Here is a 19147-nt window from a genome sequence, read left to right on the forward strand (position 1 = left end):
TGACAACTGTCTCGCCATTACAATGCACAACAACATTCAGGCAGCTGAGGTAGCCCTGAGAGGCTGGAGTTCTTCTAAAACATTATGTTTTCCTCATTTGACGATTCTCCTCATATTTGGGAAGTTTTGACAAAATCCTTCTAGCAAAATGGGACCCCGGTCTTGCTTGTGCAAAAGTCCGTTTCTCATCTGCTAGGAGATGGTCAGCAGGTGAGGGTGGCTCACAAGCAGCTCAGACCTACCTCCCAAGCCGAGTGTGCTCCATATAAATACCTCCACCCTGTGATGGCATAGGCTGCTGTGTCTTCTGCACCTTTCATGATGAAGTAAGCGAGCCAGAAAATCCAACATCTCTGTCTCTTATCTGCATAACCCTAATGTGTCACAAACCAAATGGGACCTGTTTCCCGTTAGGTCTCCAAGGAATGTATTAGGCAATCTGTGGTGCTTGAGTATTTGGAGATTTTTGATGTTCAGATCATAGCAAAATGAGGCATCCTCTACAAACTGGGATAAGCTGGCCTTGGTACAGCTGGGACTCAGAGTCTAAGCAATACCCTTTTCTTTTTTTTTTTTTTTTCCCTGGCACGGGCTGTGAACATCAGAGGAGAGTCAGAGGGAAAGGACACAGCCTTTCAGTCACAACGCAACTTTTGAAATCACCTTTGTAATCTTCTTTCCTTTTGATCATGATGAAATGCTGGAGCACTAGTGCTCCCCCAGCAACATTACCAACACAGATTCATAGAATCATTTAGAATCATTTAGATTGGAAAAGACCTATCAGATCATCAAGTCCAACCGTTAACCCAGGTTAACCCAAGCCAAGGCCACCACTAAACCATGTCCCTAGGCACTGCATCCACACATGTTGTGGTCAGAAGGGGCAGCCATGGCATCCATCCCCAGGCAGATCCATGCAGGTGGGCTATAGAGCTCATATGATGATGGCTACAATCAGCAGAGGTGAAAGAGACACACAGTAGGTCTGTAACCCTCCATTAAGTTCCCTGATCCATGACCTAGGGGCAAAGGAGGTGGCACAAAGAGGCAGCATGCATGTAGCTAAATGTTGATGGGGTGAGTAATTACTGACTCACCAGCTTTCATTGCTTTTCAGGGTTTTTTTGGGGAGGGTGTTTGTCTGCCAGGCTGAGAGCATGGGAAAGCCAAATCCCACACTTCTCCATGGGGACCGGGAACCAGCAAGGTGTTGGCTCATTTGGTTTCACTCCTGACCTCCTCCCCCCAAACTGAAAGGGACCACCAGAAGAGAGGCAGAGTTCACAGTTCCCAGGGTGTCAGAGTCGACACTACTGCATTTCACTGCATTTCAGCCCATTTCTGATTCAAAGGGGGATTCTGTTTCAGACAACCTTAGGTCTCAGGCACAAGAAGATGAAGTTTGAGGCTTTTTAAAAATAAGCGTGTAATTAAAATGATTCTGGTACAAATCAGCTCTACATTCCGGAGAGGATGTGGAAGAGGAGGAGGAAGGGAGAGGACAATGAATTTATAATCTGGCTTTTAGTGAGGTGTAAATTAACCACCCCTTGCACCACAGGCAGGACACCGGCCGGTGGCGGGGGCAGTGCATTTGTTGTTCCTCCTTGCGTAATGACTGTGTGTCATGTACTTCACAGGCCTAACCATGACTGGTATAATTTTTAAATCTTGCCTATTGCTTTTTTATGTTTTCAGATCAGCTATGCATTTCATCAGCCTCCTGCCCACCAGCAATTACAAAATATGAGCCTTTGTGGGAAAGCAGAGATGTAGAAAGAGTTTCTTATGAAACGGTGGCTCGGACTGTTCCAGACACCTCCGGCCAGCTGCTCTCCAGGCAGCAGCTTTGTGATACAAGGGACAGTAAACATCAGCTTCGCAAAGTCAGGCGGTTGGGCCTTTTGGCTTCAGGCCCACTGAACAAGTTCTCCTGACTACTGAGGCATGGCTCAGGAAATAAAAGGGCTCTTTAATGCTGGTATCTTTGGACGCCTCTGTGCAATATAGCTGGAATTGGTCCAGTATTCCTACCTGCTTTGCATCTTAGGGTATAAAGCAAATCCAAACACATCACTCCTTTCCTGGTGCTCGATTTTCATTGAAGTATCTCCTGCTATTAATTCTGCCCTGCCCAGCCTTGAACAGTGCAACGTCACCAGGCAGCTGTATCGCTTGTGCTAACTAGAAATAGATAACTCTGGTGGAGGGGCAGAGATGGCAAAATTATCTTTTTTCCAGTCTGCAATGCAGAAACTGTACCCATTTACATAAATTCTACCTGCAGAAATTCTGCATCTTGCAATTTCCTCCTGACTGACTGTAATGTCAGCTGGGTCAGAGGAAGGCAACACACATGTGCAAGGTGCTTTATATGGGTGCGGCAGGACTCATATTCTTGAGGGGCCTTACAGTTGAACTATAGAAAAGGCACAGATGGAGTCAAAAAGGTGATCAGCTCCTCTTTATGGAGAAAGTAAATAGGTTGGGATTCTTCAATCTGGAAAAGAGAATGAGGTGAAATCTAAAATCATGCAGCTTTCCAGGCAGACCAGAAAGTGTGCAATTGCTCATTGCAGGGAAGGAGCGGGGGACACCAAATTAAATGATCAAGCAGAACATTTCAAGCAAACTAAAGGGAATACTCTTTCACACAGCCAATAATTCAGCGAGGAGAGTCACTGTCGTAAAATTTTCACTGCCATAAATTCACTGCCATAAACTTTTGGAAAGCCAAAAGTAAAACAGGTCAATGAAAGAGACTGTGAACATTGGGTCTGAAAGGATAAGGTGAGCTCACTGTGGAGAATAGGTCCAGAAGTCCCCAACATACAGATTTTATTAGAGGTTAGCTAGATCCACTCTCCTTGCCCTCCTTCTTATGTTCTTTTTCAGCATCTGCTACCAATAACTGTCAAAGACATGACACTATCTTGATAGACTTTTGATTTGACTCCGTGCAGCCACTCTTAAGTGATTTAATGGACCGGCTCCTCTTTGGAGTAATTCCAATGTCTTCAATAAATTTGAAGCAGAAATTATTTCCTACATGTTTGACAATTCCCACTTTGTTTCCATTTCAGTATTTCCGAAGGCTTAAAAGCTGCCCTTAGCCTCTGAACTTTTCCTTTGAGTTCATGTCTTGGTTCAATTGTACTCAGTGTTACGTTAAGACAAGCATTATATATACACGTGTGTGTATATATACACACATGGTAGTATTTTGTTCAATTGTCACAACAAATAGTGCCAAATGAGGGGATGAAACTCTCAGATATCCTGATGATGGGATGAAGATATACTAAATTACTGCCACTCTGGATCTGAGCATTTTTAAGTACCTGGCAAGAGGGGGCAAGTAAGCTGTAAAGGGCACATCCCTGTAGCAATTATGGGAAACACTTGGAAGCACCAGTAAAAGGGTTGGGTGGCCCGTGGTGAGGTCCCAGCTCCCTGAGGCAGCTCCATTATTCTCTGGCTGTTTCTGTAGAAGAGGGAGGACCTAGAAGGGCTTCTGGTTTCCCAGGCCAGGTGTGCCCCCAGCTGTGCAATACTTCCCGATGGGGCACGGGCACCCACATCCTTCTCCCGCTCTACTCCCCCATCCCAGTTTCCAATGAAAGGCAACACTGAGCATCATGGTCCCAGCAGACCTTTGTGCCTCTGCTCACCAGCCTTTTTCCACCCAGCCTCTAACCATCATCAATACCATAAACTCTTTGGGGCAGGTGCTGTCTTGTCCCTTTGCACTGATACTGCCTAGAGGGGCTCACATGTAATCTGGACCTCTTATTCACCCCAAAGAACAATAACCTCCAATCTATCTCAAAAGTGTCTCCACCCTCTATTATTATAAGAGATATAACCACAGGAAGAAACCACCCAGCTGAGGATGGGGATGATGCGCACTACTGATCCTCTCTGGTCCTAGCTGCAATGACAGGATGAAGTGCCTACTTCCACTTGGGGAGGCTGAGCAGCCCTGGGAGCCTGTGCAGTGGTGCGCATGGCAGCCACGGGAACTCCTTGGCCATCACAATCTTGCTGACGGCTCTCCTGGGTTTCAGCCTCTCCTGAGGAAGTGATCTAGCAAAGCAGAGCAGGGATGTTAAATGCTGCATTATCATCTGTTGGAAAGAGCTACCTGTCAAGGCTAATGCAACCTATGAACCGAGTGTTCAGCAGTACCACATACAATTTGTCAAGAACTACAGTATAAGCCCAGTTCTCCATCTGTTTCCTGAAAATGAGCTGGAAAGTCCTTTCTCCTAGCTACTGTCCTGCTTTCAAAACAAATATTGTGATTGTAAGGAGAGCCTTTGCCAAGCTGGAGCAGCAATTAAGCCAGAGCATCTGATCTCACCTTGACTTGCTCTGTCACAATAGCCCTTTCTCATGATATTTGGCACTGGTAGAAAGGACTGTTTATTGAGAGCCACTGATGGCCTGGCTCAAAAGAGACAGCAGCTTCCGTTTTCATTTCCTGAAAGCAGGGCCATCAAAAGGGCAAAAGGTTGATGGAATAATTAAAAATAAAGATGGGCTGAACTTTTACTGGGAAGGAACTGGGACTGCCTTTCTCACTTCTGCCCACCCTCAGTCCCATGGCAATAGAACTGCTTGCTGCACAGCCGCAAAATCCAGAACAGAGCGGTACCGAGCCCTGCTAGCATTCAGCAGAGCTGACCTTCTGGGTTATGTCTTAGAAACCACTTGCAAAACCATTCTGTCTTCCATGTAGTTTCATCTTCCCTGGAAACTCATGAGACCTGACTAAATAGACCCCTGGGATCCTTTCTCCAAATGATATTTGTTGAAATCAAATTAATTTCTAATGGGAGACAGAACCGTTGCGAAGAATTGATGGTTCTTCAGACCCTCGGGACATCTGATTTCATGTACCTATTTGCATCAGTGTAGACAACTGTACTATCTCTTTACTATTAGTGCAGGCTTGAAGTTTGAATCTTGTCATAGATAGTAGTGATAAGCCTATTCAGAGGCTCCTTGTGTCAATTGGAAATTTTCCATTAATGTTAATGGACTTTGTCACAGTGTTAGGAAAGGGTACTTAGCAGGAAGAGATAGTTCCAGTAGGCAGCTATCCATCCATCTCTTACCCACACAATTACTAAAATGACCATTCCTTACTGATTCGAGCTCTGCCACTATTTCTTCTTGCTTTCTGAGACTTGATTTATGCTCAAGAGTTTGAGACTTTCACCTGGCAGCCTTGCTTTCCTCTGGCTCTAGTTTTTTATATACACTATTTAGTTTATCCTGCAGCCCAGTTTATCACCGGAGAAAATCCTCTTTTGTTGAATTATTGTATCAACCAGACACTCCTTGCAATATGCTGATGCTTGTCCAGAATCTGAATGGAGCTGAGCCAAGCTGAATGATTCCAGGAGTGAGTTCACCCTTACAGAGCAACTCCAGCTGAAAGATTAAATACTAGATGGGTGCTTACAGTTGGGAGATTAATGGCACTGCTTCAAAATGTGTGGCCCTGTTGCGCATCCAGTTCCCACTAGTCATGTCAGAAAGTACATCACACACCAGCACTATCTACCAGTGAGAATTTCTGTCACGCCGCCAAGGCCACTTTAAAATGAAAAATATTGCTAGTGTTATCTCCTGTATCCAAGGCTTGTACTTGCACAGGGAATTTGAGGCTGTGTGTAAAGCTATTGCTAATCTTTTAGTTGTTCCTGGTTGCATCTATGCTGTTGCTGTATTTACAGCTAAGTGTTGTGACAAAAAAGCTAGTTGGTGTTACAGAGAACAATTCTGCCAGTTCCTGAAGCCCTGCAAACTCAGATGTAAACCTTTGCTTGAAAAGATATTCTGAAACTCCCTGGTAATTATGGGACCAGCTTCTGAGCCATCTCCCTCCTGTACGACTGAGTAAGCCTTGCAAACACATCTTGACTAATGAGCATGACGATGGGACTAGGAGTGTCCTCTTTCTGGGTCTCCTCACTCTGTAAATGGGAACACAACACAGAGAAGGGCAATTTTGATAAGCACTCATGCCTTTGGAAGGGTGGAAAGTCCTCCAGGAAGGACTAAGATGGTCGGGGCAAGTACCCAGGGTGACAGCACTGAAGGGAGCAGCGTTTATGTTGCGTAGCTTTTGTTCTGCTTACCCAGATGTACAGGCACGGTGGAGGATGGACAGAGAGCTATGTCTGTTCTGAGCTGCCATCAACTGGTGGTGTATTGGATGGATTGATTGGATGGTATTTGCTGGACTTTTTGTTTTACAAAAATGGACACAGTTGTGGTATGTAAGTGCATGACCAAGGACAGTAGTATCTTTGTTCTTGACTGTACACGCCAGCCTTCAGAGTGGTTCCTACATAGATACACCACCACGTTTGTCACAGGGTGTCAGAGCCAGCGTCAAGTCATTGGTCCTACTTCCAAAAGAAAAGGAGCCAACCCCTAGATGTATCTTGGAAAATAAGCACACAACTGTCCACAGGGAGAGTAAGAGGAAATATGCAATTATATATTTGGATTTCATACACACACATATATTTTACTTAACTTAGATATATAAGCATACATGCCAGGACATACCTGAATCATGTACACTTATAAACTCATGCATGCACACAGATCCATTTTCACTCATACACATACATATGTGTATTCATGCATGTACTTATACATGCACATATGTACGTATGTACATACCTACACAATCTCCCAATGAGTATCATGGTTCTGTCCTGACCTGTTAGAAGACAGAGGCAGTCTTTTGAACCTTAAGCAGTTGCAGATAAATAGTATACCCCATTGTGGAACTAATTGTTTCTAACAGTTTTGTTTTGGCTATGGGATGGCTCCATTTTAAGATAGCACTAAAGGAAATAAAACATTTATACATTTTGGGGGGGGGTTGTGGTTTGGTTGTTTTTTGGTTGTTTTGGGTTTTTTTGTTGTTTTTTTTTTTTTTTTTTTTTAAGCTTGTTTTCTTTCTTTGCTCTTCTTTTGATTTCAGAACTTCAGAATATGTTCACCACCTCCTGGGCTCCTTTTCTGAGATGTCAGTTCTGCAGTTTGTCTAGGTTACGAATTGGTTTGCTTTGCAGGTTTGTAGCTCGAACCAGAACTGCTAGTGGGGAACTCAAATGAATAAAATTAAAAAGACCCTCCAGGCACCACATGAATTTATAGCACAGATTGCCAGTGCCACCTAGAAAAGAGAATGAGATCAAACACTAATCCATCTATGTCTGCAGGATGCTATGGAATCCAGCATGGCCAAAAATGGACACAGCAGCCTTTTTTAAATGAGTTACATTTCTCATACATCAACAGAACAGAAGGATACAGACTAGCTCTCACAAGGCATTATGAGACTTGTGTATATGTTTGCATGTCTTTACTGCACGTATATGTTTCTGTAGTGAAGTTACTGTAGCCATGTTTTTTCTTAGCGCAAATGGCTTTAAAATGCTCTGAGACTACATTTAATAACCATGTTCCTGTACAATGCAATTCTCTGTGTGAGAGCCATTGGTGACCTTCCCTTGCAAACCAAGATGTAATGAACGTAGTGAAAGCTGTACATGTTTCTATGATCCCAGCCAGTGGATTTATGATTTAATAAACAGCACAGGAAAATAAAATCAGCTAAAAAAATCCCTCCAGCCCTGCCAATCTGCCGAGAGCACCTAATAGCTCCAGAGCTCACAGTTTAATAACCTCCACCTGGTGTTGCTTCACCAGCGCCACTTTGTACATCTCTATTGCTCAGGATGTCTGAGGTTCATTTTATTGTTCTGAGTCTTTTGATTATGCTCAAGCTAAAATAAAGAATTGCAAATTCTAATTTGCAGTGACCCTGCTTTGTAAAAGGGCGTTTGGATGAGCAAAAATAGAGACGAGTCTCATGGTCTTGTGTTTTAAACCATTTATTTTCACTACAGTGTATAGTCTCAATTCTGCAAAGCTTCTTTACCTGTAAATTAAAGGTATGTTTAAGACCATTTGTTTTATCCAAATGTAACCATGTATGTAAATCTATATCTACACATAAGAGCTTGGCTCAATGAAGTTGTAAAGCAAAATGTGATAACTGAGTTTTCATAGCAAGTCAGAATGAAGCTGTAACACAGTTCTGAACAATATGTAAACTGTGACATATATTACAGTTAATGTCATCGGAGGAAGGGAACATTTCTGGCACAGCAAAAAGATTGACACTGACAGCTAATGGGGGAAAAATGCAAAACTCCTAAATCACACCAACAGCACACACGAAAATCGAAGCTGTCACTGTGCTAAGATCTCCAGAAAAGAAACACAAAACTCTCCATCCCTGTAGCCAACATCAGAAAATGAGGCAGAAGTGTGAAACCAAAAAGGAGTATAAATTCATTCCAATTGCTCCCAGATACCTGATGCAGGGAAAAGAGTGAGATTAAATCAGCTGTATTGAAAGAGAAGGAATCCAATGCATCCAAAGTGGAGCACGACAAAAGTAAATTGAAGCCCACAATAGTGGTACTGAAAAATGGACAGTCTTTTCTAAAGGAGAACTTGATCTGAGTACAAGTAAAGTGAGTTCTCTGTTAGATTGGATTTAAGACGAGAAGGAAAAAACCTCATGGACAGACCACAGGAACAAAAAGCCTGATTTAATTTTAACAAGTTACAGTGAATGCTGCAGATGGAAGAATGACAGAGGTCTAAGTGGATAAGAGGTTAGTGTAGATTCCAGAAAAAAACAGCCTTTTCAGCCATTTCATTACATCTAACACAGTGCCTGCGGCTTGTTGAGCCATTTGTTTTCCCCTCCTTGTGAGCTTCATATTTATGCTAGTTCGATAACAAGTTTTGTGTGTACAGATGCTACAGGATCTGAAAAGGTAAAACTAGGAGAGATGCGACAAAAGTCATCATTTGCTTCTTCAGCCAAAAGTCTCCCAAAGAAGTGCTGGATATCCTATTGCTTCAAATGTTTACTACAATGGACACAGAATTGACAGCTGTGTATGAGCTTGCCCTGGCAAAGGAGTGGAGTGTGTAACCTCATCTACCCTTTCAGTCTCTGAGCTTTGATGATTCATATTCTGCAAGAGCAGCTTTGCCTATAAATAAGAGCAGGTTTAGCAAGTGAAACCAGTTAGCCTTTAAACACAAACTAAACACATGCCTCAAAAAAAAAAAAAAAAAAAAAAAAAAAAGGAAGAGCTTGAATTCAAAGAGCAAACCCCTCTTGCTGTGAAACGCTTTCCAGAATTTAATTTCACATGTAGGACCAGTAGCACTCACAGCAGGAAGGCAGAATGAGTCATGTGGGGTTGTCGGGAATTAGGATGAGAAAGCATTGCAAAAGTACTCATAACATAAATTGCTTATCATTCTGTCCTTTGTTCTTCAAACAGAGATGACTTTGGCACTATATCCCATCCCAAGGAAAGAGAAAAACCAGGAGGGTGCTAGACAGAAGGCTAATCTCACCAGCACTCTTACCATCCTGAAAGGCAGCACAATTGTTTCTTATTCAATGCAGTAATGGAAGATAAAGAAGAGAAAACAATGTTTTTAGGAAGTGGGACTGCTTCTTTGTTGCCCTGTTTCTGTGTGAACTGATTTATTTCAGAGAGGATGAGAGAGCAAAACCATCATTCTGGTTTGACAGAGTTCCTACCTATTTTCAGAGTCCTTTGCACTGTTCTGCATGATAAAGTTCAAGGCAAAAGATGTTCACATATCTTGGCAATGACAGAAATGTAAAAAAAGGTCCATTCAGTTTATCTCAAGTTTGGTCCCGCCTTGTTATTCGTATCACTGCCAGTTCAGCTGAGAGCAAAGGAGCCGCTGAGGAAGAAGGGGTTTTGCCCAGCTCCATCTTAGGGCAAGAGTACACATCCTCAAAGCGGTTTACACTGGTTGCCACTTTACAGGGGCTTTTACTCCTGAAAACTCCTGCCCAAGTGAGTCCAGATCACCTATCTTGTGGAGAAAAAAATCTGAAATTCTTTGCACCACTTTCCTCTGGACTGGATGGTTGAAATGGTGTCTGTGCAATGGCAGAATAGCCACTGTTAGGGAATAGGTACAAGGATCAATTTCAGCTGCTTATACTTAGTTTTTTGGTGTTCCTAAGGATTGATGTTGTCATATCCTTTTTTTCCCCCCTCATTTTTTTTTGGGGGGGGGGTAGAAGAAAATATAGACATATATATGTTTCCTAAAAAGTGCCCATTTTAAACAGGGCACCAGGCATCAAATGCTGATTCACAAACCACAAAGTCCAACATTCCCTTCCAGTGCAATATCAGCACAGGTCCTGATACACACATAGCATGGTATCAGATTAACTTCTTGAAAGGGAGAGTGATTTTCTTCCTGACGTGATAGGTAATTCATCTTTCTGTGAATCAATGAAATCAGGGCAAAGACAATCTGTACTAGCATAGTTTATCCTCCTCCTTCAGTAATGTGTATTCCTTATCTGCTTTTCCTGTTTCCCATAAAGCAATTACTTTAGACCAAAATCTTCCCTGATTCGGAGTAAACAATGTCCTGTCAAGCCTTGGGAAACATGGAGATGTCTCACTGTGGTGGAGGTCAGTCAGCGCCCAATGTTTTGTTCCCCTTGCAGAGAGCAGAGTCGACCATGGGAGCAGTGCAAAAGCCGCAGTGCAAAAGCCCAAGGGGTCCTCTCCTCCCCTTCGAAATGCCTGGGGTGGCATTTGTCCACCCCAGGGCAAAGGCGGGGAGAAATGCTCCCACCATGATCCAGTGACGCTTAATATCAACCTGCGCTGGCATGAGCAGCTGGACTCCATGGGGACCTGAGAACAGAAGCCAACAGTGAACACACTACAAATATGTTCAGATAGACATTGTCCTGTCTCTAAGATGTACAAATGAGGAAGACTTTTCTGACATTTGGGATTTTTCATTTAGATTGGGTATCTCCAAAATGGGTGCCATAAACTTGTTTTCCTTGGTGCCTTCCCTGCCTGTGGTATGGAAGGAATAGCCCGATGGCATTTCCCTTTGCTTTTGCCTGTCCGCAGCAAGTTTCTGAGTAACTGAGCAAAACAATGGTCCTCTGGCTGGTTGGCTTGGGGCTGAACAAGTCACCTGCTTGGGGAAAGTGTCTGTCATGTGCAGGGATCTTCTGCTTTCACACGTGGTTGGAGAGTAGGAAGAACATGTCCCTGGTACAGCGTTCCGTGACAACCCAGGGGAATACGAAGGTAGAGGGATAAGGGGGTATGGGTCTCTAATTCAGAGCATATTAAAAAGACAGTACTGGAAAATGGATCTGTATTTATGGGCATACCCCATAACAGAAGGATCATATCACTTCATTCAGCAGTGGGAGACATAGGAATCCATATCCCAGATTTAGGTCTGGTTGTTGTACTTTCAGTGTGGAATTTGGCTTATTTAACTTATGGCATACACATGCGAGCCAGTCAGACTAAGCCCCCGTTATAGTCGATGGAAAGAAAGGCCATTTCCAAGCCACCATTCACCTGATCTGTTGTAAAAGATTTCCGCAGGCTGAGACAAATTGAACTTTTAGTGTCTTTCACCTGCAGTGATTGTTCTCTAATCTTCACAAGGTAAAACTGTTCATAAACCCATAATGACTCTCCAATAAATGCAGTCTCCTAGAAACTATCCCAGTAAAGATAACTTTTACTTTATTAGGCAGCTGCTTTCACTAAGCAACAATTTCTAGATAATCCCTTGAACATCACCTAACCTGCACCCCAAATTAGCACTAAGGAAACCTGCTGGTGAGGTCATGTGTCTATAAATGAGATCCACACTCGGATGTTCTGCCCAAATCCCCATCCATATTACTATCACTGCCCAGAAGCACTGCACGGGCAGTGACCTCTGCCTACCTAAGTGGCTGAATGTACTTGTCCATCAACCCGCCACCCTCTCCCACCCCAAAGTCTGCCTTGTCACATACCCGAATTTCAGAAAGCTGAGATGGCACAGCAGCCCATCTCCTCCTGCTGCCACACTGGGTCACAGGATGGTGAGGAGCTCCAGATGCTCCTCGTGGATCACGTGCACCCAAAAGGGCTCCTTTGAAGAAGATGCAATCAGGACAACAGCACAGTGCCTGGGCGACCTGCCTTACCCACCCCAGCTGTCAGCAGATCAGAGGATTCCCTGACCAGCTATACCCGCATGGCATATTGTGGGGCGGGAGGGACCCCACCGCTCTGCGTTTTAAATGCATTAAGCAAAGGTGAATAGGAAGGGAGCCAGGTGGGAGCTTCATGCTAAAACAGACACGACCTGGCAGGTCTGAGGACTGGAGCAGAAGGTTTCAGGGAGGAGTTGTGTTTAACACATCTGAGCTGGAAGGACAGGTTAGTCATGCATATGGCCTAAAGCAAGGAAGAAGCAGATATGAAAGACGGGAAATCCCAAAGAGAGGAGAGGTGCAGGTAAACACACCCCAATAAAGAAAACCCCAAACTTCACTTTGGGAAGGGCAGCTTGCTCTGGTGTAAGAAGTACACAAACAACTGAACATTTGTGAATGCCGTATTTACCTTTTCCCTCATATTAACAGCGCACACATATTTTTACCTCTCGCTTAACCGGGGGAGCGGCTGGTCTGATACAGCATCTGATACAGCCTGATGCAGCGGTGAGCATGGCTGTGGCCAGCAGCTTTCTCTCTGTTATCCTCAATGCTTTTGTACTTGTGTCTCAATGCATGTGTGTCTGGGGCACATCCCACAGATTTTTGCCCTGAGAGGTTAGGGGTGCTGGCTCACAAACTGAGCAGATGGCACATGGCCCATAAGGAACATAACTGATCTGCTGATGTTAAATAGTATATATTATTGATTTTCCTATTGGATGGGCCACAGACCAATGAAAAGCTTGAAGGCTACCGAACTGCTGGTCCAAACATTTGGAAGCCACCCCTCTAAGAGTCCTCTCCAGGCAAGCGTGGGAGAAGTTGCCTGTCTGTAACTGCCTGACACAGTGTAGCAGGCAGCTCATACACAATAATATATCGTTTAGGAAAAACTGTTTTGTCAGCCTATATTGCTATATCATAGCAAAGTTTTATTTTCTACAGACTAATGAGACAGACAAACCAAGAAGAGATTGAGAGTTTGGGCTGGTTCTATAGTGAAGACCCGTCCTACTCACACAGAAACACTATCCCAATCACAGACGGTCAGGAAAACCAAGTACAGGCTCCCTGATTTTCTGTATGAAGCAATCACAGTTACACAACTCATAATCGAGTTTACTGCACTTAACTCTGTTCTTTATTACAACGTTGACTAATGAAGTATTACTTTAGAATAAAACCCTGCTTCTGGTAACACTGGTGTGTTAACATAATTATTCACTGTCTGTGTGTTGTGCTTGTGCAAATGCTGAAGATCAGATGTTAATAGTGAAATCTGAAGAGTTTATTATAAGTAAAAATAATTACCTTCTTGTTCTGTAGGAACAAGTCTGTTGTCCACTGGAATAATTAGAACATCAGTCAGTCATGTGTCATGTTGCAACCAGATCTCTGAAATGTTATTTTTTAAGGTTCAAAGGCCTGACAATGAGGCAACTCATCTGGATATCATATGAAAAGCCTGACCGCTTTCATTTATCTCTGTATCACCTTATTCACTGACGTGCCATTAAACAGCTAAGATGTTGCTATAATTATTTTTGTCCTTGTTACTGTTATATGCTATAATTATAACAACATTTTATTTTTATTTCTGTAGGGTCTACAATCTCCTGTGTGCCCAGACAGAGCCAAAAAAAAGAGTAATATCTAAAATTCAGGGAAACTTAAAGCTGAAGTCAAAAGCAACCAAAGCAAGTAAAGTCCACTTTAGAAAAGATATGAATCTATTGTAGAGACATCAAGGAGAACAAAGAGAATGACCAAACATCTAAGAAGGGACACAGTGACTGTTTTCAAGCAGATGAAAGGTTGCTGCAAATAACAAAGGAATTAATCCTTCCAGTATTCGTGTTACATAGGACAAGATTTAACCTACAGCAATGATGATTTCATTGAAACATAAGGAAAAAACTTTCTAACTGCAAGGACAGTGAAACACTGCAATAGACTTCCTAGGAAGACCGCAGGTAACATTTTCTCCGAGCAAGTTAGACATCTGCCGTCATTGTGAATGCTGCCATGGGATAACATTAAATGACCTCTGAAGGTTCCTTCTGCTTTGTGGCTGTATGGGATAGCTGGGCAGGCTGTCAAGGCAGTGAAATGGACATATTCTGAGGTGATGGGTGGAGGGTCAGAGGATCAGTGGAGTTGTATGTAACCAGATTTGGGGCTTGGGGAGGGTCCAAAATGCAGTTTTAGAGAATCTATGTTGTAAAAGAGTTTGAGTCCATGGCTATGGACTGTGCCTTGTGGCTATGTTTGAAAAGCAGGACTTTATCTGACTATGGTGCCATGCAAACACACAAAGGGAAGCTAGTCACTGCCAGAGATGGGTCCATACCCACCTTCTTCAGTGCCAGGCTGCTGAGACTCAATCACCCTCATACAGAGCTTTATCTGGAAAGCACAATGGTTAATGGATAATGGTGACTTATTTTTCTAACCAGCTCCCTGATCACACAGGAATTTTTATAGTTGACAAGTGAAAACACAGCCTAAAATACCCAGGGCAGGCTTCATCCCTGCAAAACATGCCATACAAAGTATGAAGGAGAGGAGAGGGGCCAGGCACCCAGATATTTTGATGTGTAGTCTGCTCTCCAGAGAGCTGTCAGCTCCTAGGCTGAAACATCACCAAATCTTTTACTACATCTGCTCAAAAAGGCAGGCCGAAAGAGCAGGGATCAGTTCATATGAATCTCTCCTCAGGTCTGTGTTGTGCAACACTGGTTTCTGTTCCTCTTCTTGCAATAATAAGCTGCAACTGCTGCTTCAGGGATTCCACAAAGAGTGCAGTTTATGTAATATCCATTTAGAAATGACAAAGCTTTCTTTTCTGGGCCTTTCATGTAGTAGTCCACCCACATGCAGGCGGTGCACACAAATGACGTATCACCCGGGGGCTGAGACTTGCTGCAGAAATTGATAGTAAGCTGTTGTTATTCTAATTATGTGGCTGTCTTCCTTAATTAAAGCTATGCCACAGGTCATTTACCCTGGTGCAGAGTCCACGAACATTAATCCTGGCAGTGTTTTGGAATCAGAGAGTTCTCATTAGCATAGGATTGGCTGTGAGGGAAGTATAATCATCTGAAACCCTTTACAAAGGAATGTAAATTAGCATCCATGCCTCCCATGTACTATTGACATAGTGAATTATTTTACTGGCTAGAAATGAAAATAAGCACGGAGCAATGACATTCATATTTGCAGCTCAGGCTGTACTCTGTTTGCAGTGGGGATTTGTGTGTGTGTCTCTACCCACAGCCAGAAACTCTTATTATCATCTCTGACGGCTCACCAGCTCCTGAAGTTCACACTCCTCCCCATGCAAAGCACTGCAATCTGTTTATGCTGAAGTAATGACTGAGGGGAAAAAATAGACTTTATAATACCTTATTAATATTGTGCTTCGCTCTGAAGCACGGAGCCCCATATTAGGAGGCGATTTAGGTTTGGGAGTGGCTTCTGAACCCCCTTCTAGTAACAGGAATCACTCTCCAACTTTGTCTAATCAAGCAATGTTTGAACTTTGTTTGGTCACAAACCATGCTTCAAGATAGAAATTTTGTTTTGCAAAGATTGAAACAGGCCTCAGGAAGAGAAAAAAATGGCTGTTTTTTAATCAGGTACCTCAGCACAGATTTCACACATCATCAAGAATATCACCCACAGCTAATAAAAGAAAATCCCTCCAAGGAGACAAGCTGACAGCGATTGCCCATGCTAGAGCTGAAGAAAGGGACACCACACCCAGGCACAGAAGCCAGATGTTCTGACCACTGGTCCTGTATTCCATCTATCCCATGCCATTGCTATTGCATTGCATGATTATAGCAGCATAGAAATCATAGATGCAGTTTTACAATAGGAATTGTTCTTCTAAAGGGTCGAGTTCTTTACTTGGAATAATTACTTCTCTGGCATAGTTCCCATCCTGTTCAAAAGCCAAGCAATGGTCATAATAGCCAGCCGTGGCCAACAAATAATAGTACCATGACTATAATTTTGGAAATTCATTTTCAGACCAAAGAATTATACTCCTGATAGTAAAATACAGACAGGACACTGAGCCGTGATATAAATGAATATAATATTCCATTGACATGTATTAAAAAGCTGTATTATTCTACACAGATATAGTCAGAGTAGTTCTTAAAGTGGAAAAAGTCAGGGGAGTGGCAGGGTAAATCCTGTTTGGACAGACTGATTCCAAGGTGTGACCCTTCCGGCAGTATTTACTGGCAGAAGGAAAAAAAAACCAACAAAAGAATAGGGAATTGTCCATTAAAAATGAGCAAAAATAGCTATTGATCTTAAGGGCTGCATTTAGACTGGATAAAGCAGTCTGCAGTGAAGCAGTTTCATTTCTATTTAATTTATATTATGATATTGATAGGATTACCAGTAGCAGAGTATCCAAGTAGTTCAAAACACAGTGGTGTTATTAACAGCATCATAATCTTACCAATGGAGAAATGAAATTCCACATTCTCAAAGCTATTAAAGTACACAGATAAAGTATCTTGACAAAGTGACTCACACTACAGTGGGTCAAGAAATCAAATTCAGGTTTCTTGGTCCCTCAACAGCACTCAGAAAGCTGGTCCATGGTCTGCTTTTGGTGCAATATAAAATAATTTTAATCAAGACTATATGGAAAGTAACATGCATTCTTTTGAATATTCAAAGTGATCTCATGTGTGTGTTTGCTAAAAACTCACAACTGAATTCTTTTCCCAGTTATACCTCTGCTTTTAGCAGCCATTTGTTCCTGCTCTCCAGTCATCAACACACGTTCGTTCAAAACCAGCATATTTGCATCAGAATTATTTGATCTTCAGGCTGAGATGACAATGAAGGTTGTGGACCCTTCCACAGAGCCTCTGAATGACAGGATAGAAGGCCTGGTGCTGACAAACAGCCTCCTTACTTAAGTCAGGAGTTGAATGTATTTTGCATCCCATGGTTTTCTGGGTTTTGCTGGGGAAAAAAAAACCCAAAACTTGGGACATCATTCAACAAAAAATTAAGTCTCAGGCATAGAGTAGTTTTGGGAAGCAAAAATTCAAACACTCCCTACTCCTGTCTATAATTGAACTTTTGCTCCTGATTAGACATCAAAAAACTTGTAACCCACGAAGTTTTGTTCAAACAATGTGAAAGCAGAGGAGGGAATCCCATTGATTTTAATAGCCTGGTAATATGACTGTGGGTTGGCAGCCATTGCTGGGTTTAGTCTATGGAGTTAACAAACGTGGCAAAGTTGTAGCAGCAGGACTTTTGGCAAAGAGGAGTACCTAAGTCAACCAGACATGCACAAGTCCATAGGACAAGATGTGATTCATAGGATGGGGCTGAGAGAGGCAGACCGATGTCATTGCAAGTCCATTTCTTATCACCTTTGAGAGGTCATGGCAATCAGGGGAGGTTCCTGATGATCGGAAAAAGGCAAATTCACAAATGTGTTCTTGAAGAAAGTCAAGAAGAAGGATCCAGCAAGTTACAAGCCAGAAAGGCTACAGAGAACATTTCCAGGCACACGAAGGACAAGAGGATAATTTGGAAGGGTCAGCATGGATTTACCAAGAGCAGATCATGCCTCAGCCACCCTGTTTTTATCTATGATGTGATTGGTTCAGGGGCCAACAGGAGAACAGCAGATGTTGACTTTAGGAAGACTTTTTGACACAGTCTCCCATAGTATCCTTACAGCCAAACTGGTTGGAAATTGACTGTATAAATGGACAATAAGGTGGGCTAAAATTTGGCTGGACTTTTGGGTTCAAAGGCATAAGAAGACCAGTACAAAGTCCAGCTGGTATCCAGGTCGTGGAACAATGGTGTCCCTCTGGGCTAGACAGCATTGTTTAATGTCTTTATCAATGACCTGAATGACAGGACGGAGTGCACTCTCAGCACATTCATGAATGATACCAAATTAGGGAGAGCAGTTGATAAGCTGGAGGGCAGAGTTTCTGTTTGCAAGGAGAACAGCAGGCTGGAGAAATGAGGGGACAAGAATCACAGACTTCAACAAAGGCAAATGCAGTGCTGCATCTTTGACAGAGTCATTCCAAGCACCAGTATAGGCTGGGGGTCAACTGGATTGAAAGCAACTTTGCAGAGAAGGCTTTGGATGATTTGTTGGAGAGCAGGATGAGTATGAGCCAACAGTGCGCCCTTTCTGCAGAGGGCCGGACACATACTGGGCTATGTATATGAAAGTGTAGCCAGAAGGTCAGTGATCACTGTTACCCTCTGTTCGGAACCTGGTGAGACCACATCTAGAGTATTGTCTCCAGTTTTGGACATGTGAGAGTAAGCCCAGAAGAGGGCAACCAAGACGGTCACGGGGTTGGAGCATGTGGCGTATGAGAAAAGGCTGAGATTTGTTGAGAGGAAATTACTGTTATTATGGTTGAATACAACTACCTAAGGGGAAGGTATAGAGAAGACTTTCTTCTCAGAGCTGCACAAAACCAGCAAAAAGATGTGCTGCAACATGTTGCATTCTGACTATGTGTCAGGAGAAAAAAAATATTCTGAGGATAGTAAAATATTGGCATAGGTGTCCCACAGAAGCTGTGGTCTCTCCATCTTTGGAGATACTCAGGACTTGACTGGACACAGCTCTGAGAAACCTGATGTAGCTGGTCCTGCTTTGAGCAGCAGGTTGAACTAGATGACCTGGTAAGGTCACTTTCAACCTAAATCATCCCGTGATTGTGCAATTCCAGGTGAGCCTAATGACTTGCATTGGGCTTTTGAGAAGATAGCAAGTCCTAACTTGAAAATTTAAGATGACAGAAAATCCATTTCTACTATTACTGCTGGGTTTCAGTGACAGCATTAGAAGTGAGCTCTTCCTTCCCTTTCAAAGACACAATGACTGTACAGAAAGCAGAGATTTTTACTTTATTTACATAAAACCCCCACCAAAGAGCAGATGTTCATTTTAGTGTGCTTTACTAGACATGCAGCCTA

General features: G+C 42.9%; 1 long non-coding RNA gene across 1 annotated transcript in view; it reads left to right on the plus strand.

Annotated features, from left to right (window-relative positions):
- The window catches only part of LOC308059184, a 47961-nt gene that overhangs the window by 18793 nt on the left and 10021 nt on the right, over nt 1–19147 (plus strand). The window contains exon 2 of the long non-coding RNA XR_013926160.1: nt 1–19147. This exon is cut by the window's left edge and continues 13929 nt beyond it; it is cut by the window's right edge and continues 10021 nt beyond it. This is a non-coding gene — a long non-coding RNA (uncharacterized lncRNA).

This window comes from Falco punctatus, assembly GCF_963210335.1.
Source record: "Falco punctatus genome assembly, chromosome: 2".
Lineage (NCBI taxonomy): Eukaryota > Metazoa > Chordata > Aves > Falconiformes > Falconidae > Falco > Falco punctatus.